Source organism: Periplaneta americana, chromosome 12 (genome assembly GCF_040183065.1).
Source record: "Periplaneta americana isolate PAMFEO1 chromosome 12, P.americana_PAMFEO1_priV1, whole genome shotgun sequence".
NCBI lineage: Eukaryota > Metazoa > Arthropoda > Insecta > Blattodea > Blattidae > Periplaneta > Periplaneta americana.
The window spans coordinates 78,637,311-78,665,206 of NC_091128.1; the positions used below are offsets into that span (position 1 = coordinate 78,637,311).

The 27,896-nt window shown below is 36.5% G+C and overlaps 1 long non-coding RNA gene across 6 annotated transcripts in view; it reads left to right on the top strand.

The window, feature by feature from the left end:
* LOC138710589 (uncharacterized) overlaps positions 1-27,896 on the top strand; it is a 250,615-nt gene that overhangs the window by 205,844 nt on the left and 16,875 nt on the right. For 5 of the 6 annotated variants that reach the window (XR_011335273.1, XR_011335271.1, XR_011335270.1 and 2 more), the window contains 3 exons: positions 19,251-19,360; positions 24,713-24,875; positions 25,425-25,577. This is a non-coding gene — a long non-coding RNA (uncharacterized lncRNA). Of the gene's footprint in view, positions 1-18,975; positions 19,088-19,250; positions 19,361-24,712; positions 24,876-25,424; positions 25,578-27,896 lie in introns of those variants that run through there. The other variant, XR_011335275.1, reaches the window with a different exon arrangement.

A 27,896-nucleotide genomic window follows, 5' to 3' on the forward strand; every position in this document is an offset into this window, starting at 1 on the left:
TGCATAGATATTTAATATTGTTTAATTAATATATTTCAGTAAATGTATCTTTATCTTAGACCGAATGGTTTCCTTATTGTATGTCTGGACGAAATGGGTTGGTTCTTGAAAGTAAAGGGGCTGGCTCCGTTTATTTTTTTTTTTTTATTATTTTTTTTTTATTTTTTTATTTTTTCCATCCATCCCTAGTAAAAATTATCTTTATTGCATATAAGCTGCCTTTAAATATATACCTCGTTATTATTGTTATTAAATACAAATGGTATTCCTGTTATTCATCGACTTACACACACAGGTATTACTCGACCAAGACCAGTAGAGTCCTGCAGCCTGGAGCCGTGGCTCTACTGCTCCTGCGTTCGTAATACCGCATCGCGATAGTTCACATTACGCCCGCGGCTCCACTCGCCTTAGTCGAGTAATACACGAATAAACAGATGTCGAAACACAGTATCAGTGCATGAGGGGCTACCAGGACGATTCTCTGGTTCACTGAAGCGTGACCTGTTAACTTGCAACTACCTCTCCATGCGAATCTACTGCATATGATCGATATAACCTAACTTTCATTCAAAGTAACCAAACGCAGGACCCTACTGATAAGGAATGATTTATTCCTTTACATTTTTTTCAATAAAATGGACGGTTGTCTTTTAGATTAAGAGGACAAGGTACTCAGAGTCATAAAAGAAATGCATTTTTTGTTTTTAACGGAAATGAATTCTCTGCATCTTCCTGATCAAGAATATAAACATAGCTTTATAATGTTGCAATGTGTCTAACCTAAAAATAACAGTTTTAAATTGAAGCTGGCGTTCCTTTAAATCAGCACTGAAATATGAATTTCTATGCTTGCTATGATCGGTGTCTAGTATATACAGTCACGAAGCTTGAGTTTATGAGGGTACTAGGAACAATATAGGCTACTGTGCAGGTACTATTTCGCATTGTCTGTAATGAGGCGATAGTAGCGATCCTAGTGGTTAGCAACTATCTATGGATGCAAATTTACTACGTATTGAGCTTCGTGACTATATATACTAGACTGCTATGATAGAATTTTCGGATATTTCGTTTCTTTGTAGCACAGCTATTGTCAGCCTGTTGCTCTACTTGAAATTAATGTAATGGCTTCTTCTGTTTACATTTTGAAGTAAATAACAGTTTATTTGGTGTTCGAGTTAGTTCTTCAGTGTTATTGTGTTATATAATTTGTGTCTTAATCACAGTAAACGTTTAAAATGGGTAGAAGTAATAGCTATTGTAAGAGACGTAAATTTCGTGATAATCTGTACACTAAGAAGAATAATGAAGAACATAACCTCCAAACTCCATGTGCTGATCCACATGGAGAGAAAGAACTCTGCCCTAAGTCAGGTGTTACTAGTTCAGTCATTTATATCAAGGCAAGTTAAACCACAGTCTACTATATACAGTCACGAAGCTTGAGTTTTGAGGGTGCTAGAAACACTAGACTGTGACGGTACTATTTTGCATTGCCTATAATGAGGCGATATTAGCGATCCTAGTGGTGAGCAACTATCTAATGTATGCATATTTACTACGTATTGAGCTTCGCGACTGTATATACTAGACTGTGGTTAAACTAAGACAGTAATTGTGTATCAGAAAAGGATAGGAACAAGATAAAGAATGGGGGACAGTTACCCTCTTTTACGGAAAATAGATCGAACGGGCGAATACTGATTGTAATGGTTACTGTTTTCTAGTTTACAATGCGATTAGGATAGCCTTGTTTTGAAGAAAGATGCACTGTACGTGCCAAACGAAGCGTGAAATAAAATGAAGCGCTAGCACGTTCGCTACGCCTTGCAATTTACAGAACGCATTCAAGCATAAACAGCAGTTCATTAAGTACTGTGCCCAGGAGCGAGGGCGGAATAGAACAGAGGAAGGCGTTGATTCCCCATGACAGCAAACGCTCATTAATGCTATCACTTCGAAATCAAAACTGATTTATTATTATGTATATAACAGCGCCATAAATAATCTGTCAGGGACACTGAATTACTGTCAATGATATTAAGTTTTTAAGAAGAACTGCAGCTACACTAAATTAGACGAGAAAAAATGACTGACATTTTGGAAGAATTCTGATTCTGGTCACCGCACAGGCGGAAATTATTTTCTCTCTTCCTCTCCCCAGGGGAGTTTGTGAATTCATCCAATACACAAATTGCCAAATGTTGCCTAACGAAAATTTCTACTGTTTGTGTTTTCATCCCTTTTTTATTTTTCAAAATGAGATATTGCCCTCACGATCATTAATTGCCTAGCCGAGGATTGACTGGTTTGAACTGAGGCAATACAGCAGACACAAATCACTGAAACAGAAGTGTTTATTGCATACACTCGGATCAAGTTGGGCAAGGATGACGTCATGCAATCCAAGGTCATAATCAGGCTTCGGTCCTGGGCACAGAAACGCATGAAGTTCAGAACGCACGGTCGATAGTGTTGTGTTGGTCGAGTGGAATGGGAGATGGAGTGCGCCTTTACTTCGTGACTCAACATGTAAACAGTCCGTCACAGTACGGCAAAAAATATTTTTCACCCTGTACAGATGCAGTATATACAGTACATTCCTAGTGTAGACAGTAAATGTCTGCCATTAAAGTATTAACATGAGTTGTAACCTTCAATCAGATGTCCCTACGCCGAAGCCTGTTACACGTACCGCAGCCAAGTAGCAATACACACAACGGTAATGCACCTGTGCTGTTGCAGTCGGGTGACTGCACACGGATCATGACGTCAATTATACTCCGTGTACTCTAAACCTCATACTGGTTACTCTAAGTACCTAGGCCGAAGCCTGGTCATAATACAAACACAACTTAAACCTCGTCCTTAATTATCGCAGCGATCTGCGGTTTTCACCATTATTTATAGGAAAACGAATGGTATTAGAATAAACTATATTCTGAATACATGATTTCTCACTGCAATGGGCCTTTGAGGAGTAATGCTGCAAGCCGGAAGTTTGTGGGTTCGATTCCCGAAGAGGTAATTGATTTCTTCCATTGATCTAATCCTCCCGGCCGCACTATGTCCCTGGAGTTTACTCAGCCTCTAATACAGGGATGCGCAACCAGTTGGGACGTTTTTTTGTGATCTGTACTCTGTGTTTACAAATATGGGCTATGTCTGCTGACTTGAATGCACTATGATATTCTTTAACGAAATTTATTGCAATTTTCTCAATATGAACGCTTAACATTATAGATTTCGTGCCGTTTGTACTTCACATTTCTCTTAGTGACTTTTCTGGCAAGTCTTATTTTTAACAAGTTTATCTATATTTAGCACAAATGATGATGTACAAAGTCTTAGAAGATATACAAAGTGATCGTCGCGTTCCTTTTTCGATTGTACTGGCTTTTAATGTAATTTATTTGAGGAAAGTTTTGCTCGCAAATGTATGTAGATCCGAAGATTGTCATTACATTTATTGCAAACACACGCAACCGTGGAAATATATCACAGAGCCGTGATTTAAATAGTTCCCAGCCTTCTTTGTTAGGATATTTAATTGTAGTAGAATTCTGTAATTCAGTTAGTTTCATTTGGAGATTATGTGGAGCCAAGGGCAGCCCGTCCTTATGTGCTACAGTGCTACAGCACAATGATAATTTTTGCTCAAATAATATATATGCATTACCATAGCATTTTATCTGTCATTTGATAGTTTCCCGTGGTTATGTTCATAGCGCGTTATAGAGTGTTAGTCTTTGCTCTTCGGTGCCTCAGGGTGTACGTTGTGCTACTCAGAACTCTACATGAGAATGTAGACAATTAATGCGCATGTGCGAAGCTGAAATCACTGCTCTAATTGACTATTTTTACGCGGGGAAGTGCTGTAGTCAGCTTCAGCTTGGAGATTGCAAAAAATAAAGCGTAACGAAAGAATGCTTGTTTGTGGAAGAACTCGGAACTGTGTATAATGTATTTGGTAATTCAAGTGTCCGACTGCTGCTGCCATCTACCTGTTTCTCTTGAATCAGTCAGCAAGCAAAGGAAAATGGAATCCCAGAAAATTGAAGCCAAGGAAGTAAATGACCGTATAATTCAGGAAACTACTCATCGTTTCCAGTCTTTAAGCTACCTAGATGCAACAAAATTGTTAAACAGCATTTTTTTTTTACAATTTTTCGCATAATTTTCCTGAACGCGAACTTGAAGTTGCTGTCAACAGCTGTTGACAGCTATACTATACTGAACAAAAGAGTGTTTAAGACACAACTTGGAGTTCTATAAGGAAGACCCGACTTCCGAAATATAGATGGAGCTGTTCAATCGTTACAATACATAGTCTTCAATAATTTACAGAATCCATTCTGTGAAGTAACGAAGTTGTTAAATATGTTGGTTACAACAGCAATGACCACTTCTGAGCCAGAAAGATGTTTTTCTTAGTTTAAACGCATAAAAAACGTTTTTAAGGAACACTACGTCCCAGGATCGCCCCACTGCTCTTGCAATACTATCAATAGAAAAGAGTATGATGTCCAAGATGGAGGATTTTAACACCAGGGTAATTGACAAGTTCTGCAGTAGGAAGGAACGTCGTACGGACTTCATATTTCGTCACTAGGCGAATCTCAAATTAAGATAAATACATATAAGTGTATACAGTAGGCCGATATAGAGATTGTAGCACACTCATTACTTTGACCACCAGCCGCTATTGAAGTGGTTCCTCACTGCATGCTTAGAACAAATGAGACACTTTACTTGGTCGTTCTCTTTCACACAATATTATTGCAATCCCATGATTCGTGAAATAAATATCAGGACGTCTTTGGATAACCCATTGAAAATTACAATAACTCACAAGGCAAAATGGACTAATGTGAATGTCATATTAAGGGACGGACTGCTGGAAGTCTTTTCGCCTCAAGTCAAGGAGATGGGGGTGCTTATAGCTCAAACGCCCTAACATGTACGAGTTACGGTTGAACTTGGCTGTTCTAACAGAAATGCCTACCAGTGGTGGTTCCTTGAGGGTAAAAGCAGTGGGCACGTAGAACTGACAATCCCTACTGTCATTATTGTCGACTGTCTGTAAGGTGGGAACCTTAATTTCCAACCACTCCGATTTGACTTGTAATCAAGTTGACTTTACCTTTTAAGTAAAACATTAATAGATCTGCTTTCATTAACATATAATGGAATACAGTTATCCGTACCACTTAGGATTAATAAAAGTAGCAATCTAAAGAAACGTCCCGCTTCTTTCTCCTTCATTTCATTTGCAGGTGACTTTGTTATAATCATGAGATACACTGAAGGAATGAATAGTTCAATTATTCGATTAAATCAATCGTAATTATAGAACTGTAGTGAAATAAATAGCTAGATATTAATTATATAAGCAGTCTAACTCATTATATTGAACAGGAGCGTTCTAGCTAACCGCTTTCGCCGAAGAAGCACTTCCGGTTTTTTGCGCTCGGTGTAGCATGTTCTCAATTTCTCAGGACGAAGAGAAGAAATACTGGTAATGGGCAGACATGTTGTTTAATGAATGCTATTCAAGATCGTCTTACTACCATCAGTCTGTCTTGTATGTGTCTATCTTGTTTGCCGCATACCATTCTGCTTTTAATATGTTACGTTGTTTTTTCTTTTCATGTTTTCTTAAGTTATAAATGTTTCACATTCTTACCCACGATCGTTTAATAATGCCCAGGCCTACTTGTCCACACTTACTTCACTACGGCAACAACTTTGATTGCCAGAATGATTGTAGTAATTAGCTAACACTCAATTTTCTGAAGAAGAAAAAAAATCACAATAGTGTCACCTTTATCAGTAAAACTTCATCATCACTTTATTTTAAACAGTCACAAACTTTCTGTTCAGCTGTTCAGTAAAAATTTTAGATTTCTTTTCTCTGTATCCTTTTTTTAATTGGTTATTTAACGACGCTGTATCAACTACGAGGTTATTCAGCGTCCATGAGATTGGTGATAGCGAGATGGTATTTGGCGAGATGAGGCCAAGAATTCGCCATAGATTACCTGGCATTCGCCTTACGGTTGGGGAAAACCTCGGAAAAAGCCCAACCAGGTAATCAGCCCAAGCGGGGATCGAACCCGCGCCCGAGCGCAACTTCAAACCGGCAAGCAAGCGCCTTAACCGACTGAGTCACGTCGGTGGCTCTCTGTATCCTTCCCCTTTTCTTTTTACAAGTACTCGTACAGTTAAATTCGTGTAAGAATTATTGATATATACGTTTGTTTTTATAAACCGTGTCCTGCGTGGGATGCAAGGCCCACTGTCGATTACTTCAAGCGAAAAGATGCTTCACATCTCAGGGTGTCCGCCTTGCGAACGCGGGCAACAGCGACGAGATCGTCACATATTTGGTCAGGTTTTTTTAAATCATGGCGAACAAGAGGAGAAGGGATTTATTTTAAGACAGTCTGGGTGCATTTCTTGTTTAAAAGAAGACGGAAAACTCACCAATTCAACATGGAAAAACATGAGTACGGAGAATTCCATCATACGAGGCGCATCCAGAAAATAAGTTTCCCAGTTTTTTTTTTAAGAACACACTTTCAGGAAAACATTTATTGGCAACAGGTACAGCAAAGTTTCAGCTATTTTTCAACATAGCCACCATCAGAATTGAGATACTTGTCGTATCGTGGGATCAACTTTTGTATCCCTCTGTCGTAGAACTCTGCCGCCTGTGAATGGAACCAGCGTGTGACAGACGTCTTCAGCTCTTCGTCGTTGCCAAAACGCTCACCAGAGGACAGGAATTTCTTGAGGTGCAAGAAAACGTGAAAATCGCTGGGAGCAAGATCAGGACTGTAGGGTGGATAATCAAACAACTCCCAGCCAAATTCCGTCAAAACAGCTGCTGTGCGCCGAGCCGTATGTGGACGAGCATTGTCATGGAGGAGCACAACACCTGCAGTAAGCATTCCATGCCTCTTGTTTTGAATGGCACGTCGCAATTTTCGCAGTGTTTCACAGTAACGGTCAGCGTTCACTGTTTCACCTCTTGGAAGGTAGTCAATGAGCAGAATGCCCTTCCTGTCCCAGAACACCGTGCACGTCACTTTCCGTACCGATAGCGTCTGTTTGAATTTCGTCCTGACCGGAGATCCACTATGCCGCCAATGCATTGACTGCTGCTTGGTTTCCGGGGTGAAGTACGAAATCAAAGTCTCATCGCCCGTGACGATCCTGTCGAGGAACTCGTCGCCGTCATCGTGATACCGTTGCAGAAATGTCAGTGCTGCTTCTAAACGTTGCATTTTGTGTTCGGGTGTCAGGTTTTTCGGCACCCACCTGGCACACACTTTTTTGAACAGCAGGTGCTTAGTGACAATCTCATGCAACAAGGATCGCGATATCTGCGGAAAATGGCTGCTCAGTTCCGTAATCGTGAAGCGACGGTTCTCCATGATGCACTGCCGCACCAGCTGAACACGATCATCATTGATGAGGGACGGTCGCCCACTGCGCTCTTCATCATGGACACTTTGACGACCTTCGGAAAACTGCCTACACCAGCGACGCACCATCTGCCTACTCATGATGTTCGGCCCATAGACCTGACAGAGCTGCCGATGAATTTCAATTGGCGCAATGCTTTGTGCATTAAAGAACTTTATCACCGACCGAACCTCGCAGGCGGCGGGAGAAGGAATAAGAGCTTCCATTTCGGACCACTGCTGCCACGCTACTGTCACCAGGCGGGACCTCTTCGGCTGGCATATGATTGATACGTCATAGATCTGTTACGCATGCGCAATTGACACGGCTAATTACGTTTACTTTCAAAGGGAAAAAATCGGGAAACTTACTTTCTGGATGCGCCTCGTCTTTATCCCGTTCTCAGGGAGTTTCCAAATATGTTCAAAGAATAGGTCTACACAAGAATGACAGTAGGCTGTAGAGACCTTTGTTTACAGACCGATTATTTAATCCTGACAGCTCGACGTCACGAAAGAGGGAAAGTAATAGGAGTAGTGGGGAGAACTCCAGAGTAGAGATAAGGGTGAGCGTTCAGTAAAGAAATGCAGCACAGTTTAACTGTACTGGAAACACAATGATATACCGCATGCGTGACATCCGATCGCTCTGACTGTAGGCGACAGACTAACCTGAACATCCCTTGGCGTAACGTAATGGACTCGCCTGACCCAGGCGCACATTGCCGGCGACTGTCAGGACTAAATAATCGCACTGTACATGGTGGATAAATTGAAAACGAACATCTCGCACTTTTCAACGATCATTCAATAGCCGATTAGTCTCGGAGAAAGGCTAATAATAACTTTACTTAAGACCCCTTTTATTTTTAAAACCTTATATATGTAACATTTACCACAGAGACTCGTGAACTTATCGTATTCACTGACGTAATTAACCCGTTTTTAATTGAAAAGAAGCTTTAAATTAAGGGGTATAATTTTAAAATGCGACTTTTTCACTTTTTACAAAAATGAGATACAGGTGATCGTAAGAAGTTTGTTAACTTTCTATTCATTTGTTGAGGACGGTAGGTTGGAAACTGCGTTCTTTCACACATAGGCCTTTAATTAGCTTGTTATTTTCAAAGTGCGACCTTTCCATCGGTTCAAAAATGATCTTTCCAGTTGACCAATCAAGAAGAATGTATGTAATCACATGGTGCTGTGCGCCAAAATCAAACATCTGATCACATATTGCTGATTTCATTAAATTAGGAGTGAGACGAGTTTTGCTATACTTCGATATTATCAGTTTTACTTTCTTTATAGCCTATTTGGGAGTCCAGTAACAAACGTTGAAGTTGGATGAACGGGTAAAGAACAAGCAGAATATGAGCCATAAGAATGACATGATGACAGAGTACAGGGTCTATAAACTTCGAGCTGATGCATTTTATAGTTTCCTTTAAGAAACCAGAAGCAAATATGTTTACATTAATCTGTCAGTGTCAGAAAAACTTACAATGTACTCCCTAAGTTCCTTGTTAGTGTAGACAACTGTACAAATATAATTTTACTGTTCTTCAGGAAGATTCCCATTAGGATATTAATCGTGACACTGTAGATATATATATATAATATAGTATATATATTATATAGTATATATGTATATTATATACATAGGCCTAGTAGACTGAAGATGAATATGCAAAGAGATCAAATGAGATAGCGTCAGCAGTGTATCACACCTTAAAGAATACTGTAGCATCTATACCTGTTTTTTTTAATGTGGGACATGACAGTAGCGTTGCGATCGGAAAAACAACTGAATGTCACCTAGCGTGGTAGGCCTGTTGCTATGATAACAAGGTTGAGTTGACAGAGTTACAGTTCCCACGTGGCGAGTGCTTAATAGCTCTCTTGGCGATATTTATTGTGCACACAATGTTAGCATTGGTACGTTTCGTCTTTGATTTTCTGTCGATTTTTGTATTTTTTTTACCTTCGCGTCAATTGTCAATTAATATTTTAACGTCAGCCATCTGACGTCAATTGATAGCTTCCATCAGCTGACAGCGTGGTAGCACGTGACTATGATGGGTATGTTGCTGAAATGGTGGACAGCAGCACCTTGTTACAAAGAGCAGATCGAAACGAGACTTACAGTTGCTGGGAACAGTTTTATTCCACGTGATCGAGTGTTTGGAAATACTGTAGAACTCCAATTATCCGGACTAATAGGGTGTAGTTTGATCTGGATATGCAGGAATCCGGATAATTGGTTCGGAAATGAAAAGAGTCTAGAAACAACAGTAGTAAGCTACTGCATTAAAAGTGCAAATGACTATAGGCCTACAGTTTATAATGAACAAAGTTACACATATTCAAACAAAATAGTATTTTAAATGGATTAAAATTATAAAAACTCTTCATATTCCATATACAGGGTGTTTTAGAACTGGTGTTACAAACTTTCAGGGATGACGGGGAAGGGCACATGTATCAATTTGAGATCAGGAATTCTGGTCCGGAAATGACTGAGTCGAAAGTTATAAGCAAAAATAGTTGTATGGAAATGGAATTGTAATTTGGCACCACGTGCCCGCCTTCCCTTATCCTTTGGAACAGTAGTGGAAAGATGGTATGAGCCAGATTTCTCCTACGTGGATACTTGTGCCGATACAATCTGTGAGCTTGTCTACTGTTCCCATTGGCTCATCCGTATTCGAAAATCAGGTCTGCATTTCTGCTCTCGTGTACTCCTACATTTCACTAGGACTGATCGATTGGACACTGCAACTTGTACACAGACACTGCTGTCTACAGACTTGCATATCAGGACCGACCATGTCCGTTACACATTACGCTATCTGCATTGCTTTAGTGTAGTTTCCTGTCCCTTTCCCTCAGACAGCGCACTGAATGGAATACTGTAAGTAGACAACGTAAACAACGTCAGATGAATACAGTATGTGTAAGATGTACAGATAAATACTCATAAATAAGGTGTACAGAGGAATAAAATTTTTCCATTTCCACAAAACTATTTTTGCTTGTAACTTTCGACTCAGTCATTTCCGGACCAGGGTTCCTTATCTCAAATTGATACATGTGCCCTTCCCCATCATCCCTGAAAGTTTGTAACACTAGCCCGGAAACACCCTGTAGAACAAATCTTTACTTATGTATGGTAGTATAGTATACGAAATAAAAAACCTAAACAAATACAGCTTTCGTTCAATAAACAATTTCAAACTGTCCTGAAACGTGATCCGGATAACTGGGGATCCGGATATTTGGAGTTCGGATAATTGGAATTCTACTGTACTTAAAAACAAGTAAAGAATGTGCCAAAACTAATACATAAACCCATCGCAATATAATGAAGTGTTCTTAAAATACGGTGAAGTTACACATTTGGGAACTAGCTATTCACTTTTAGACTGGGAAGCCAGTGTTCAAAAGACACTACAATCAACAGATTAGTGGCATTTTAAATTCTAGAGTGACAGAAGACTATTATTAATAAACGCTAATTTTCTGTAAGGGGAGAACAATATTATAAATCTGACCTATGCTCACCAGTGTGTTATAAAAAGGAGAAAAAGTATTTCAATGATGGAACCTATAATAATATCAGCAGACGTACAGTTTCTATTAAAAAGCGGAAACTAGAGGATGTGAATAAACTACTTAGCAAACATTAAATTTTGGAAGTAATTGGAAACAAAATGGCGATTTGAGTTTCTGCATAAACATAATGATCGACAACGAAACGAGCAATGTATCTTCAAGGAGATTTCTGTAACTTCAAGAGGAGCATTCTAATCTACACGTCTGAGGGAAAAAAACAGTCAAATATTGTATATTGATTGTATGAACATTGTTAAATACCAGCAAGCCTTTAATATATTACATAAAAGCTTTAAACTTGTAATTATTTACATTTCAACATAATTATTTACATTTCTGTGTTAACTACCTTGTACAGTAGATAAGTTTCAAAGTGAGACTTTTCCAAACTTTCAGTTCAATTTTCTTAGCTAGGTACTGTTTAAATGAGATTTGTAATTTTTTAGAAATTTCCCCTAATTTACTTTCATAAATAGAATAACGATAAAATTCGATGTAATGAGACCCTCATATAGGCTATAAGTAATCAAATTTTCTTGATTTTCTGAAAATTACTTAAAGTGGAAAAGTAGCATTTTGAAACTAGACCCCTCAAATAGACATGTATTTTAAGGTAGGAGAAACAAAGAAATATTCATTTTATTTTCAGATTTCATTTGGCAAACGTCTCATATTAAATAAGTTATGATAAAGATCACTATTTATAATATAATCTTACGATAGAAAATCTCACAACAAGCGATGAGTATATTACCACAAAATTCATAACACCAAAATGTATAGGCCTGCACGTGCGTAACTTACACGAGATATTCACCATTGTTGCTATAGGTCCCGCAAGCAGGGAATACCGACGGAGGGAATGCGAATGAAACAATGCGATAAGGAAGAGAGGGCGACAGGAAAGATCACGAGATCGCTTGAATGATATTCAAGAGTACAGTCGGAAGAGAAACGACATCGATAGAATCAGTCTTGCGTTGTGATAGTTACATTGCGACTTTAGTTTGTTCCATTGCATGTGAATACTGTCTTGTATCTCACGGTATTATTATTTCATTCGTTAACATATGTTGCGCGTTTAATTAGCTTCGAATTTTTCTCTTGCTACATTCTTTATTTCCACAGCGATGCCGTCATTTGTTCATCTTCTTGGAAGAGACAGTACTTTCATCGGCCAGCACCTCTCGCTCCCTCGCTCCCTCGCCTGCATACACACGTCGAAACAAACAGCAACGCCACCATTGCTTTTCGGTAATCGTTCCTTGCGAGAGCTATACTCAATACAACCTACTACAATTATTATTGACCGATATAAATTTGTTGGGTGATGCTGTTTGACACGCATTTCCCAAATGTTACGTCTTTTTTTTTTTGTACCTCGGTAATTAAAATCTCATTATAGTCCGTTTTAAGAAGCTGATAGTCGCCGCTTCAAGATTCAAACAGGACTGAAATATGAGCATCGCCAATTATTGTAGCGCAGGACTCGGTCTAATACGTCTACAGAGGCGGAGATTTATATGATTTAGCTAAATACTCATCCTACTAAAAATGAGCTAACAAAACCTCTTTTATAGACTAATATTACCATCTTTCTTACCTTCGGAATATTTCAGAAAGCGCTCATACGACACAATTCATATTAATTAACTCTCGATTTTTCTGGTAAAAGGGGTGAAGTGAAAGTTGAAGCTGTTTCTTCAATATCTGAAGTAAAGCTTTCTTGAGAGTAACTCATTTCAGCGAAAGAATTAATACTTTTGACTTGCAGCTAGGCCTATATCAATTTTGTAAAATAATGTCATACACATTATTAGGTGTCCACTCCTTCAAGTAGTGGTCAGTGTGTCTCACTATAAAATTAGCGGGCCTGGGATCGAATTCTAGTTGAGAAAAGTTGCCTGGTGTAGCCTACGTGAGTTTTTAGGCTTTCTCGGTGACTGTGATTAGAATTTTGAATGAGCCCAGTCGTCCGGATTAGCCTGACGTATTGAGCCCAACAGAGTAGGCGACCTCTCTGGTTTTACCTTTTGCCCCAATGATGGAACCTGTATATAGTTCCGAAACGTTGGAAATGGCAAGTTCCAGGACACGGTGGAATACACAAAAGCCCAATTCTGATTGCCTGGTGTAGGGTTTTCCCTCAAGCAATTAAGAGCAAATGCTGCGTAACTTTCGGCGCCGGACCCTGGGCTCATTTCGCTAGCATTATCATCTTCATCTTCATCCATTCTGCCTACTTACATACTCATATGTCATCCTACAATACAGGACTAACAGAATTAGGGTTACCATCCGTCCGGCAAAAGGAGTACATGTCCTCTTTTTTAATCACTTTATCCTGTCCGGCAGGCATTTAAAAAAAATTGAGATGTCCGGCATTTCGCATTTCAACTAGAATTAATATGAATATTGAACAAAATGCGATATTATGCATAGAATATTTAAACAAATGGTGAAATCCTATGAAAAAATTTAACTACTTTCAATGTTTGAAGCTGGAGCACATAAAAAAAAACATAAAATATGATGACTTATTGACATGCATTGAATTCTTACACTCTAAAAATGTCACTATTCATGATTCTAAGCTATTTGATCAATTTTATTCTGCAATGTACAAAGATATGCCAATCAAGTTAATTTTGACAAAGATTTAAGTTTAGATAAACAATGATGCAAATTCTTCAATTCCAATAGTTCTGCGAGCACTGAAACCTTCTCAGAGCTCTTAAAAAATGTCAATTGTATTTATTTGTCCCAAGTCACAATGGAAGTGCTGAGAGAGTATTTTCCCTAATATCTGCTCAATGGACAAAAGAACGAAATCGCATGTTAAAGGAGACGGTCAGAGGTATCATCATAGTGGAATATAATTGAGGCGGTAGCCGGAAAAAGGGCCCATGGGTCTATAGGCCCTTTTTCGGGAGAATGTTTAATTCGATTCTCCGTGTTAAAATCTACTTACTTACGTAGTTTCGTTTCAATATCTCGTAAACAGAGGTCAGGGTAGCTAATTGAATGAACCCATGCACTCTTGCGTAGTTGTGGAATGTAGCAAACATCAACGTAGTCAGCTTTTTTTTTTTCTTTCTTTTTTTCTCTTTTTTTTTTGCATGTTACTTAATATTAAACTGTTAAATTTATTTAGAATTCAGTCTATTTTTGTATTATATTGTATGTTATGTCATTTTTCTTGTGTACTGACGACGCCATGAATGCTTGTAATTCTATTCGGCTAATAAAGATCTAATCTAATCTAATCTAATCTAATCTAATCTAATCTAATCTAATCTAATCTAATCTAATCTACTCTTGAGGCAGGCGCTGCAAGCAGTATAATTGTGTTGTGTGTAGCAGTTGTGATCTGTGTGCGATCTGAATTGTTTCAAAATGGAAAGAAATTAACATAAACGAAACAAGAGGAGAGAGGACATGAAAATGAACTTAAAACAAGAAGGCAGAAAAAGGAATAAACAACAAGATATTACTATGTAACTTCGAAAGATGCTATTGTTGAAGGTAAGTTCTTACACCCATTACCTCTGCTACCAGAAGGAATGTTTCTCCAAGTTCACTGCTGATGAACAGGAAGATTACTTCAAAATATTTTACAGTGGGCAAATAAAGTTACTGCAGGATGCTACATGGCAGGCTTATTATCAAAAAATCTACTAGTCGTAAATGTAAGTTAAAATCCAAAAGTAAGTTGTGAAAATACATGGACATATTCTCTGTGTCGAAGTGGTGTTCAGCAAGAGGTGTGTCGTCAAATGATTTTGGGAATCTTCAAAATTTCTGCCAAAAGACTGAAAGTAATACAAGCGAAAATATTAAAAGGTGAAACATTTGAGGAAAAAAGGGGTTCTAATGAAAACAGACCATATAAAATGAACAATAGAATGTGATTTACTGCAGTCACACCTACAATCTATTCCACATAGCAGGAGCCACTATTGTCCACTAACCCAAACCTAAATATCAAAATTCTCTTTGGGTTATTCTGTGATTATTACAAAGAAAAGACTGGTGAAAAACTGAATGTGAAGTTCAAAACATATTTCAGATATTTCAAACAGTTGGCTTGACAACATCATCGAAGAGAGCAATGTTGGATTGGGAGAAAACATCAATGAATATGATTCTCAAAGTGAGTGTGAGTCCATCGAGGATGTACACTAAAGTGTAAACTGCACTGAGTATGAATCCATTCTAGATTAATATTAAATAACCTGTAATCTGTATTCTGTTTCCAATAGATATTCTTTATTCTTACGTATTCGGTACAATTTATGACGTAACTATGAGATATATTTAAGAAATATAATTTTACTAAAATGATTATGAAATTGTAAACCTCTGTAATGTGCACCGTTCAATGCTGGTATTACATTTCTGCTAAAATATAATCATTTTGAAAGTATTTTGATAAAATAAACTTGTTCTCTGGAAAAGGGCCTATAAAATTCTTCAATAAAATATATTCTTTTATTAACACCATTAAAGTCGGAATGTATTATTTAACAAAAACTTGTAGACAAATATTATTGTAACAGTACGAAAATTGTTATCTAGATAAAAGTGCATCCAAATCGCAATGACATACAAATAAATCTTTCAATCGTTGTTTTCTCGAAACATGACTTTTGCTTATGGGCCCTTTTTCCGGCTACCGCCTCAATTTCAAGGACATGTCCTGTGAACAGTTCCATAGTTATTTGTTACAAGATATAAGTTGGTTCCTTCAGGCTCTAGTGCACAAAGTGGGCTCCACCGATAAGTAGGGTACAGATGTAATACTGATCCAGCAACTAGTGAGAAAACTAAAGTGAGCCACTGTTTTTATCTTTAATTTCGTTCATACCAATTTTTAAAAAGTCCTCCTTTTTCAGCAATGTCCTCATATTTAGATTCCATGTCCTCCTATAGAATTTCTTCTCATGGTAACCCTAAACAGAATCCGACCTAATGAGTGTCCCAAACTCAGAACAGGATTCTTCATCATATTTGCCAAAAAGTAGGTAAAGATTACACGTCAATATGCGTGGCGTTAGCACACATACATACACACACACACACACACACACACACACACACACACACACACACACACATATATATATATATAGGTATATGAGGTTGTCATGGCAATCAATAACTTTTTATGATCTGTAGATTACAAGGCTTAGCCTACATTCATTGAATTATACTTTCATTTAAAAATAATTATTATAAATTACCGGTATTGCTTTAAAAATAATTTTATTAAACGATTGTGGATAAAAATATTGCATGTAACTAGTGGGATATGCAATATTACCACTCTCGAATAGTCAAAGAATTTTTTTAACTCTTCGTTCTTCAACAACACATTCGAGTCAAGCCCGTACAGCCGAGGCTGCGCAGAAGTTTAGAGTAGGGACAAATTGAAGCTTGCGTCCACCGCCATGCTTTGGGAGAAGCACCGGCTAGAAGACGATTGTACTATGCAATGTTGAATTTTTAAAATATCGTCGTTGTTCCTGCAATAATTCCTATGTGCAAAATATAAAATTTTTCAGTAGGAAGAAAAAACACATTTATTCATCCTATGGCAGCCGTACATAGGAGACTATGAATTCTTACATTTTCGAAACAAAGAAATATAATTACATATAGGAGATTTCATTATTTGCTGTATCACTATTTAAGTTATTTAATAGATAAAAAATCTGAAAATCGATAAATATGTCACATTGGAGTTATTGCAGGAACAACGACGATATACATTTGGTGTATCTTATAAATCAATCTGAATGGATAAATTAAAGAAATCCTATTAACATTAAAACGACCACGTTAAGGACATAATTCAAGCTTAGTTACCGTTAGTTTGAGACGAAATGAAAGAAGACTGGAACAATTTGATACCGTAACCAAAGTCGTTATGTAGTCATTTGACAATAGGCCATACAGAGGGAACAGAAATGCAAATGTATATTGGAGTAATAGTTGAGATGAAAAGAAAATTATTAGTATTAACTACTCGTATTATTAAGAAAAAACTGCCAGCTATGTAAGGCATTGCATTAGGCCTATATTGTAAACACATGTTTGCTTTGATGTGGACGAGAAACGAACAACCTATTATTTATCTGCTTCCATATCACATAATGTACACCTGTAAAATAAAAACACGTACCGTACCTAATGTTTTAGTTTCAAATATAAGTAGGCCTAAGCCTACCTTGCATTAGCTTATTGTCACAACTGTATTGCATGAATTAGTCGTATAGAATAGAACTCAGACCTGTAGTGTACAGAACATCTTGTCTACTGCTTCATTATTATTGACTACGTTAAATGTTGTTTTTCAACTTTTTTATGTAAAGTCGTGTTGTGCCGGTAACTTTAAGCTGTGCCGTGACTTTTGCTCTTTATGTAGTGCTTTTTTTTTTAGTTGGTTACTTAACGACGCTGTATTAACTACTAGATTGTTTATCATCGATGGTATTGATGATAGCGAGATAGTATTTGGCAAGACGAGGCCATAGATTACCTAACATTCGCCTTACGGTTGGGGATATCAAAAGAAAACCCTAACCAGGTAATCAGCCCAAGCGAGGAATCGAACCTACGCCCGAGCGCAACTTCGGATCGACAGCCCTTAGTCGGCTGAGCTACGCCGGTAGCTCTTTATGGATACTTCTATGGTCAGTTTAACGAGTTTAAAATGTGATTCTCGAAGGAATCTGAGGACCCATTTTCTAAAATATGTTGCTTTAAGTTAGTTGTAGGAAGATTGTACAGGCGTTCTACTATTAGATCACATTGTTTTTCACACAATGTAAGAGACAGAGGCGTATACTGGTTAAAGGGTTTGGGCTACCGCTGACCCTATTATTACACAAAATATATCTAACAATTACTTTAATTTTAATTACTATGGTAAAACTAATAATACAAAATTATTACATTATGTTATATTATAAACTTTTTCTTTTGTAATTTCCTTGGGCTACCGCCGGTAGCCCCGGTAGCCCGCAAAATACGCCCCTGGTAAGAGAGACACTTTGGTGCCATTATTCTCTGTCAACATCTGTATAATCGCTCTTTAACTTAAGGGGCATATTTCTATGTCTCAGATTATGGTATGACAAGACTCCCATTATTCTTTCGTTAAAGAAAAAAGAAAAGAGATTTTGTTTACTGCTGGTATGTCATACCATAAATGGAATCTTTAGATTTATTACACCATATTTTCTTAATGATTTAACAACAAAGCCAGCAATGCATACAATCACATTTTCACAATATTCTGCCATTGATAATGATGTAAGAATGAGGGAACTATAATGAATGTCTGCAGTTGAAAGTTCTAAAGAGATGAGTGTCTCGCGCCAGGATCATGGAGGCTGTGAGATGTCTATGAGCAGGCTGTGAGATGATGAAGTGCGCATGCGCGAACATCATATGCACTACCTCAAAGACGTTTTATAGTTTAACCGCACTACCTGGACAATCCTTACAGTGTTGCCAACTGAACGGAAATTCCGTCAGTCTAACGGGAAAAGAATGGCTTTGACGAGTGACGGAGTTTCTGGCGGAAATTACGATTTACATCGTCGTGTGATTATTTTAGCTGCTGTCATTTTAATTGTTTAATTTTTGGGGGATTTTACTTTTTCTTTGTACAGCCCTGCCTATGCCGTAGCATATTAAAGAATCCCCTGTTTCAGATTTGCTCGTAATCAAATCAGTGGTTGATGAATTATTATTCTAATCAAAATTGGTAAGTAAGTTGCGTTAAAATTTGACTTTTATTTGTATATAAATATATTGGGTCTTTTTTTATTTTGACGGAATTCCAGATGTTGAACTGACTGAGATACAATTTATGTGTTGGCAACACTGGATCCTTCATGCAAGTGAAATGTTTATATTCGAATTCTGTTTGTGTATATTTACGTGTGAATATAAGAATATGCCACACAGATGTTGCGTACCTGCCTTTAGAGGTATGTAAGATGCGTATGTAAGGTATTATTTAAAACCCCTATCTTGTAAGTAGTGATATTTCAATGTGTATCACCAATCTCTAAATAAAAGGTTATGTAACATCAAGTGATATATTGTATAGCTTGAGAAACAAAAAGTAATGGGTATAAATTTGTTTCCCAGGTATGCGAGTTACATTTTGAAACCCAGAATATTGAAAGACAAGCATCAGTGTATGATTCGAAGACTGGGAGATTATGAACAACAATTATAACGTCCCCGTCTTAAGAAAGGTAAGTTGCAATTTGCACAAAGAGAAACTAATTAGGCTACATAAGCTATAATGGCATCCTATAAGCTAGTGTAATTTGTTAGTACAGTATTGTGACTTGCTTACATCCTGATAATATTCAAAATTATTGTTTTGCTCCAGGTTTCAGGTTATGACCTCAACACTAATGAGACATTATTTACTGTTGTTTATGTTGCTTACATTCTATAAACCATCATTAAATAATAAGAATAGGGATAAATTTCAGGACACGGATTCCTTCCTTTCTCTCTTACTTCAAAATTCCAATCTTGTGCACACAAAATAAATTAAGGGTATTGGCATTGAAAAGTGCCTCTTCGTAAGCATGATGATGCGCATTCGACAAACGCAGACAATTCTGCTCTTATGAAGTACAGGAACGCCATTTCATAATTTCAATGAAGAAACACGCCAAACGAGTTATCTTTGCACCAAAAAAAAAAAAAAAAGGATGCTCCCTGGACCAAATTATCGTATTTTATAATTGTATGAATGCAACAGAAGTTAGAAGTCTTGCTAAACAAGTTATTGCTGAAGCACTACGAAATGCCACTGAACGAATATTTCACACTTTTATCACTGCCATTGTTGCGCTATAAACCAATTTTCGGCAATCTAATGTAAAATACTGCCTACAAATATTTGCAAAGTTTCAGAGAAAATACACAAATTCAGTCTTCTAACACGATTTTTTTCTTTTTAAATTAAGTAATTTGCTGGGAGACATCGTTAAATATAGGCCACTCTTACACTAAATCTGGAGTAATTATTAAGCTTATTAATCAAATAATATGATTCTACTTACTGTTTTTCTTGTATGCTCACCTGTATGTAATTTCTATTTTGGTGAATGTTACTTATGTCCCGCCCGCTATAGAGACATAGGCCAGTTTTACACTAATCCTAAACATATTTAGTATAACTTGTTGCTTGCGGGCCATCCCAAACCCAGACCTCCATCGCTAACAGCGCCAGTCCTTATATACCCATTAGTCAAGGCCTTCTGAGAAATAAAAGCAATTGACAATAGATATCTCAGTCATGACAACCTCATAAAATATCCTATCAATTGAATAATCGATCTTGCTACGTACAACATAATTATATTATCTTATTACCCATTTCAACGAGTACTGACGACCACTGCAAAATACGATAATTTGGTCCAGGGAGTATTCTCTTTTGGCACAAAGATGATTTATGTAACATGTTTCTAAATTAGTTTTTTAAATACCGGTACATTCTTTAATAAATCACTGAAAAAAAAAATGTGAATATAGGAAGTGGAGTGAGTACGAAATTATTATTATTTTTTGGCGCATCATTTTTACGTAAATAACGACAAATAAAAAGGGATTATTAGCAAGTACGTCCACTGCGTTTGTCAAATGCGCATCACCATGCTTTTTCATCATGTGCTACACGTCGGATCATCATCGGGGCTTGCAGCCCCGATACCCTGCTTGCTACATACAACATAATTATATTATTACCCATTTCAGCGAGTACTGACGACCACTGCAAAATACGATAATTTGGTCCAGGGAGCATTCTCTTTTTGGCACAAGGATGATTTATGTAACATGTTTCTAAATGCTACGTACAACATAATTATATTATATTATTACTCATTTCAGCGAGTACTGACGACCACTGCAAAATACGACAATTTGGTCCAGGGAGCATTCTCTTTTGGCACAAGGATGATTTATGGAACATGTTTCTAAATTATTAGTCTTTTAAATACCGGTACATTCTTTAATAAATCACTGAAAAAGAAATGTAAATATATAGGACGTGGAGTGAGTACGAAATTATTATTATTATTGTTTATTTTTTGGCGCATCATTTTTACGTAAATAACGACAAATAAAAACTAATATGCCACATAACATTATTTCAAGAAATACAGGAAACAAGCATAAATATTATTCACCATTCTTAATGATCTTGGGATAGAAAAAAAGTATGGAATAGAAATTACATACAAATGTGCGTGTAATAAACAATAAGCAAACCATCTTCGATTAATCATTTCAAAACAACGTGAATATAGCGTGGATTGTGTAGGAAAATAATTCCTTATATGTTGCTCCCAATGTGCATCACTGTTAACTTATGAGAACAAATGAAAATTAACATGGCATATAAAGACTATTTGAAGAAAGATAGGAGATATTAAGTAATATTCATCGTTCTTAATGATCTTTGGAGGGAAAATAACGATGAAATATGTATAAAATAAAAATTACATAACAGGTGAGCGTATAAAAAATAGTAAGTAAAATCATATCTGATTAATAAGCTTAAATTACTCCAGTTTAGTGTAAGAGTGGTCTATATCTAACGATGTCTCCCAGCAAATTACTTAATTATTTAAAAACAAAAATATCGTGAATTTGAATTTGTGAATTTTCTCTGAAACTTTCCAAATATCTGTAGGCAGTCGTTTACATTGAATTGCCGAAAATTGGTTTATAGCGCATTGGCAGTGATAAAAGTGTGAAATATTCGTTCAGTGGGCAGTGGATACTCTACTTTGACCTCTATTTTATACATATTTCATTGTTATTTTCCATCCGAAGATCATTAAGAACGCTGAATATTACTTAATATCTCCTATCTTTCTTCAAATAGTCTTTCTATGCCATGTTAATTTTCATTTGTTTTCATAAGTTAACAATGATGCACATTGGGAGCAACATTATAAGGAATCATTTTCCTACACAATCCACGCTATATTCACGTTGTTTTGAAATGATTAATCGAAGATGGTTTGCTTATTGTTTATTACACGCACATTTGTATGTAATTTCTATTCCATACTTTTTTTCTATCCCAAGATCATTAAGAATGGTGAATAATGTTCACGCTTGTTTCCTGTATTTCTTGAAATAATGTTATGTGGCATATTAGTTTTTATTTGTCGTTATTTACGTAAAAATGATGCACCAAAAATAAAAAATAATAATAATTTCGTACTCACTCCACATCCTATATATTCACATTTGTTTTTCAGCGATTTATTAAAGAATGTACCAGTATTTAAAAGACTGATAATTTAGAAACATGTTACATAAATCATCCTTGTGCCAAAAGAGAATGCTCCCTGGATCAAATTGCCATATTTTGCAGTGGTCGTCAGTACTCACTGAAATGGGAAAATAATATAATATAATTATGTTGTATGTAGCATTTAGAAACATGTTACATAAATCATCTTTGTGCCAAAAGAGAATGCTCCCTGGACCAAATTATCGTATTTTGCAGTGGTCGTCAGTACTCGCTGAAATGGGTAATAATATAATATAATTATGTTGTACGTAGCAAGTGGGGTATCGGGCCTGCAAGACCCGATGATGATCCGACGTGTAGCACATGATGTAGAAAGCGGGGTATCGGGGCTGCAAGCCCTGATCATGATCTGACTTGTAGCACATGATGTAAAAAGCAGGGTATCAGGGCTGCAAGCCCCGATGATGATCCAACGTGTAGCACATGATGAAAAAAGCGGGGTATCGGGCACTGAAAAGTGCCTTTTGGAGAGCATGGTGATGCGCATTTGACAAACACAGTGTACGTACTTGCTAATAATCCCTTTTTATTTGTCGTTATTTACGTAAAAATGATGCGCCAAAAAATAATAATAATTTCATACTCACTCCACTTCCTATATTCACATTTGTTTTTCAGTGATTTATTAAAGAATGTACTGGTATTTAAAAGACTAATAATTTAGAAACATGTTACATAAATCATCCTTGTGCCAAAAGAGAATGCTCCCTGGACCAAATTGTCGTATTTTGCAGTGGTCGTCAGTACTTGCTGAAATGGGTAATAAGATAATATAATTATGTTGTACGTAGCAAGATCGATTATTCAATTGATAGGATATTTTATCAGGTTGTCATGACTGAGATATCTATTGTCAATTGCTTTTATTTGTCAGAAGGCCTTGACTGATGGGTATATAAGGTCTGGCGCTCTTAGGGATGGAGGTCGGGGTTTGTGATGGCTCACAAGCAACAAGTTATACTAAATATGTTTAGGATTAGTGTAAAACTGGCCTATGTCTCTCACCCGAAATGGCGTGCCTGTGTTTCACAATTACCCTGCTCTTTTTTAGTATTTTAAGATATAATTGTCAGTGACGAATCCGTATACTGAAATTTTCCCACCATGAAAGCTGAACATTTGTATTTGTTTGCAAGGGGGTATTACTTATTTTAAAGCTGGAAGAAATAGATTTCCAGATTTTTTGGCATTGTCTCAGATAAGAATCCTATAAACAGAAAGACTGCTTCATTATTTAGTAACCTCCCAGGGCTGAAAGTAAAATACCAACCACACCAATAGCAATGTCACAGAGCGACCCTTGTATGCTTTATTTTAGACAGTGTACATAATTTAAAGTGTGTCAGAAATAAATGGCTGAACCAAACAGATCAGTTATTAGATTTAAATGTTCCAGTGATGATATGCAGGAAGGTGAGGCTTCTTTTGCTGCTCTTAAGGGCCTTTATGCTTTAGAGAAGGACAATTTATTGAAATGTAGTAAAATTCTGATACCTATGTTAAATTATTAGTCATTATTCAACAGTATTTTCCATTAAATCATTAAAATGTTACAGTATTAAAACACTTAAAAAGTTAAAATTCGTGTTATCTAGACATGTTTCAGCATTTCCCGTGCTATCCTCAGTAGCTATTGAGTCAAATCAGCTATTGTTTTTGCTGACATCTGGTTCTGATGTATATCGCTGGCTGACTCCAGCAACATTATATATGCATAGATACAAGTAAGGTTCGCACTGGCAGTGCACGAGATGTCCGCGCATGTGCACTTAATCATCTCACAGCCTCCATGATTCTGGCGCAAGCCTCTTGTCACTGAGGTAGTTCCCTTCGTACTCCGGTTATACACATTGCATATACGAATCTGTGACAGGTTAGAGGGAAATTTTCAGTTAACTATTAGGACTACCTCACTGACAAGAATCATCTTCAATTATTAAAAAAGAGCAGATTTGTCTGTGTTTGTTGAATGGTCATCATCATGCTTACGAAAATGCACTTTTCAGTGTCAGTGATTTATTTTGTGTGCACAAGGTTGAATTTTGGAGTAAGAGGGGAAGGAAGGTATCCGTGTTCTGAAATTTATCCAGGTTAGGTTTGGTTAGTCTAAGCTTTTGTTAGTATATCTTGCATAGACGAGCAACTGCATCTTCACAAAAAATTCCTTATAAATTCAACGATTTTCATTTCCGAAATCACCGTAACTACTTCAGTGGTGCCTTGAGATGGAAATTGAACCAGTGTGAATATGTTGCAGGACTTGAGAATTCATCCAGGGAGGCCAGACTTGGAAGCAGAAGATGTTCACAAGAAAGTCAGAAAGAATTTAGAATAAACAAGAGGATAAGAAGACATATTATGAAGATGCTGATAATCCGGAGTCTGAGAAGAAAATGGTTATAGGTTATAGCATAATAACTGTGAGTACTATAAATCTTTGAGCTCATTCCCTCAATTTTTATTATAGTCTTATATACCTATACTCTGAAATTAATTTTCTTCTTATTCTTCTTTTCTGGCTCTACAGCCTCTGCTGTGTGCCTCCGTGTTTTTTTCTCTGCCATTCCTTGGCTTTCAATTCTGTTTTATCACATCAAGATCTGACTCTAGACTACATGCATGTTGTCCTTGACCAGCATTAGTTTTTTGTATCCTAAAGTGAAGTCCCCCTTTCCACATTTTCTCTAGTACCCAGGAGTTCTTTATTCACGTCATCGCCTATATCCTATCAGTCTTAATTTGTGAATGTATCTGGTCTTACATTGTAGTATTCAATTCTTTGTTATACATTTTCTCTGTCCATTTCATTGATTTCATGTATGCTACGAATTGGTGTAGTTGTATTCAACCTCCACTGAAAATTTTAGCAGCACTGATTCGAAAAGGACCCCTAATATTTTTTGAGAGCAAGGCATTATAATTGCGTGTTGACTTAAGATGGAAATTATAGCCATGTGAATATGTTGCAGATCTTGGGAAATTATCCAGTGAGGACCAGACTTGGAAGCAGATCATGTTACAAGAAAGCTACAGAGAATTTAGAATAAACAAGAGGCTAAGAAGACGTTATGGAGATGCTGATAATCCGGAGTCTGAGGAGGAAATGGTTATAGCATATGGCTGTGAGTACTATAAATCTTTGAACTTGTTTTCTCAATGGCAGATTATATTGTGAAAATGTGATTGTATACATTGTTGGTTTTGTTGTTAAATCATTAAGAAAATATGGTGTGATGTACCAGCAGTAAACAAAATCTTTTCTTTAATGAAAGAATAATGGGAGTCTTGTCATACCGTCATCTGAGATTATAGAAATATGCCGCTTAAGTGAAAGATTCATTATACAGATGTTGACAGAGAATAATGGCACTAAAGTGTCTCTCTTACATCGTGTGAAAAACAATGTGACCTAATAGTAGAACACTTGTACAAGCTTCTTACAACTATAGGAACATATTTTAGGAAATAGGTCCCCAGATTCCCCCCGAGAATCACATTTTAAACTCAAACTGACCATAGAAGTATCTATAAAGAGCTACCGGCGTTAGCGATATAATTAATACTAGTGGCTTGTGCAGCAAATACTGCAAACTAAGTCCATAAGAAGTTCAAATAAAAATTGTTCAGATTTATTTTCAATGAAGAATACCAGACATTTTGAAAGTTATTTTCTTCCATAATAGTGAAACCTACTCCTTCTGAAAGTTTTTTTTTATGCCAAATACTTTACCTTGAACCTATCCGTCTTCAGTTCTTGAGTTTCAATGCGAAATTGCAAGTAACAATGTCAGGATGATCAGCGAGTTTTTCATGTGAGAGTAATGCAGTAGCTGTTTCAGGTCATTGCGGATTGTAGGTGAAAGTTAAGAAAATGTAAGGTTTGTCATGCTTTGAACAAAAGACTTAGCATCTTGGTATAGCTGCTGCATGTTTCGTGAACTACCCTGAAATGTAGAGGGCAGAATCACTTCCCACTAAGAGATCTTACTGATGTGAACAAGAGACTACAAAATCTTCTAGGCCTCTTATTTTATCAGTAATACCTTTTGGTCTTTTCTTAGGAATTGTAATTTTTGCGCTTCCTCCAGACAATACTGATCTACCAAATACTGCTGGATTAATTTGTGTAACAATGAAGGTTATCCCGTATATTTTCTGTAATATAGGCTGTTGTGAGGAATCTATTGCTGAGATACAGAAAAGGAGGCAAATGATATGGCAGTGTTGTAGAATCTTATATGCGCCCTAAATAAAATTGTCATATATCGTTAGCAGTTTCAGTGTTTCATTCGTTGCTGGTTGTGGGAAATAAACTTACTCATCACAGTAGCAAGAAGTGAAATGGCCTGCTGTTTTCCCTACAACAAAATATGCTTGGCAGCGATCACAAATAATCTAATCGATTAAACCAAAGAAATATGAAATTAATTTTGATGTAGTTTAAAGACGCAGCTAAAATAGGAAGCATGACTTAATTACTACCTAGGAAAATTATAGAATCAGACATATAAATATCTATATCACACCGCCATTAAATATATGAAAAAGACCCACACCACTTGATTAATAACTATAAAAGTATTTCATTTTTGTTACCTTACGTAAGTTTTATAGTTTTCAGAAACATATATATATAGCCGTTACTCAGTAAATTATAGAACTGAAAATTTCATATAAAATATTCTTCTTCTGCGTCTACTTACATAAAACCCCAAAAGGTTTCACTTTCATATCATCAGTATAGCATTATGTGTTGCATTAACTATAATATTTCATTTTTAATGGTAATAATGTCATCAAACATTCTTAAGTTTTGTAGTTCTTAATATCCAATACACAGCTGTACTCGGAAAACTACAGACCAGAGAATCAGACCTGTAAATAATTTTTTATATGTTATCAAAAAAAATACACAAATGAAGATCAACATATTGGCATTATGATGTGAAAGAATCTGAGCCATCTGAACTCTAAAATATGTCAGCAATCCTGCAGGTCATGGCCTTCGTGTAATAGTCTATTGTTTATTGTAGTGTGTGTTTTGTTTTATTCTGAAATGCAATTAATTAGTTCTCAAAACTGACGAAAGATGGATTTTGGAAAATAGGAAAATGATGTAGGAAAATTGACATTTCACTGAAAACTACAATTTTTCTGAAAAACTTTGGGTTCCAAGCTTCAAAATGAGGGGTAATTTATTAAAATGCATTCAACTGTTTTTCCGTAATTTCCATTACCAGTTCAAATTATATATATATATATTCAAGTTATTATTTATATTCTGTTATTGTTCTTTAGCGATATAAGTAATATTCAAGTTATCATTTATATTCTGTTATCGTTCTTTAGGGATAAAAATAATATTGAAGTTATTTATATTATGCTATCATTCTTTAGCAATATAAATAATATTTAAGTTATCATTTATATTCTGTTATCGT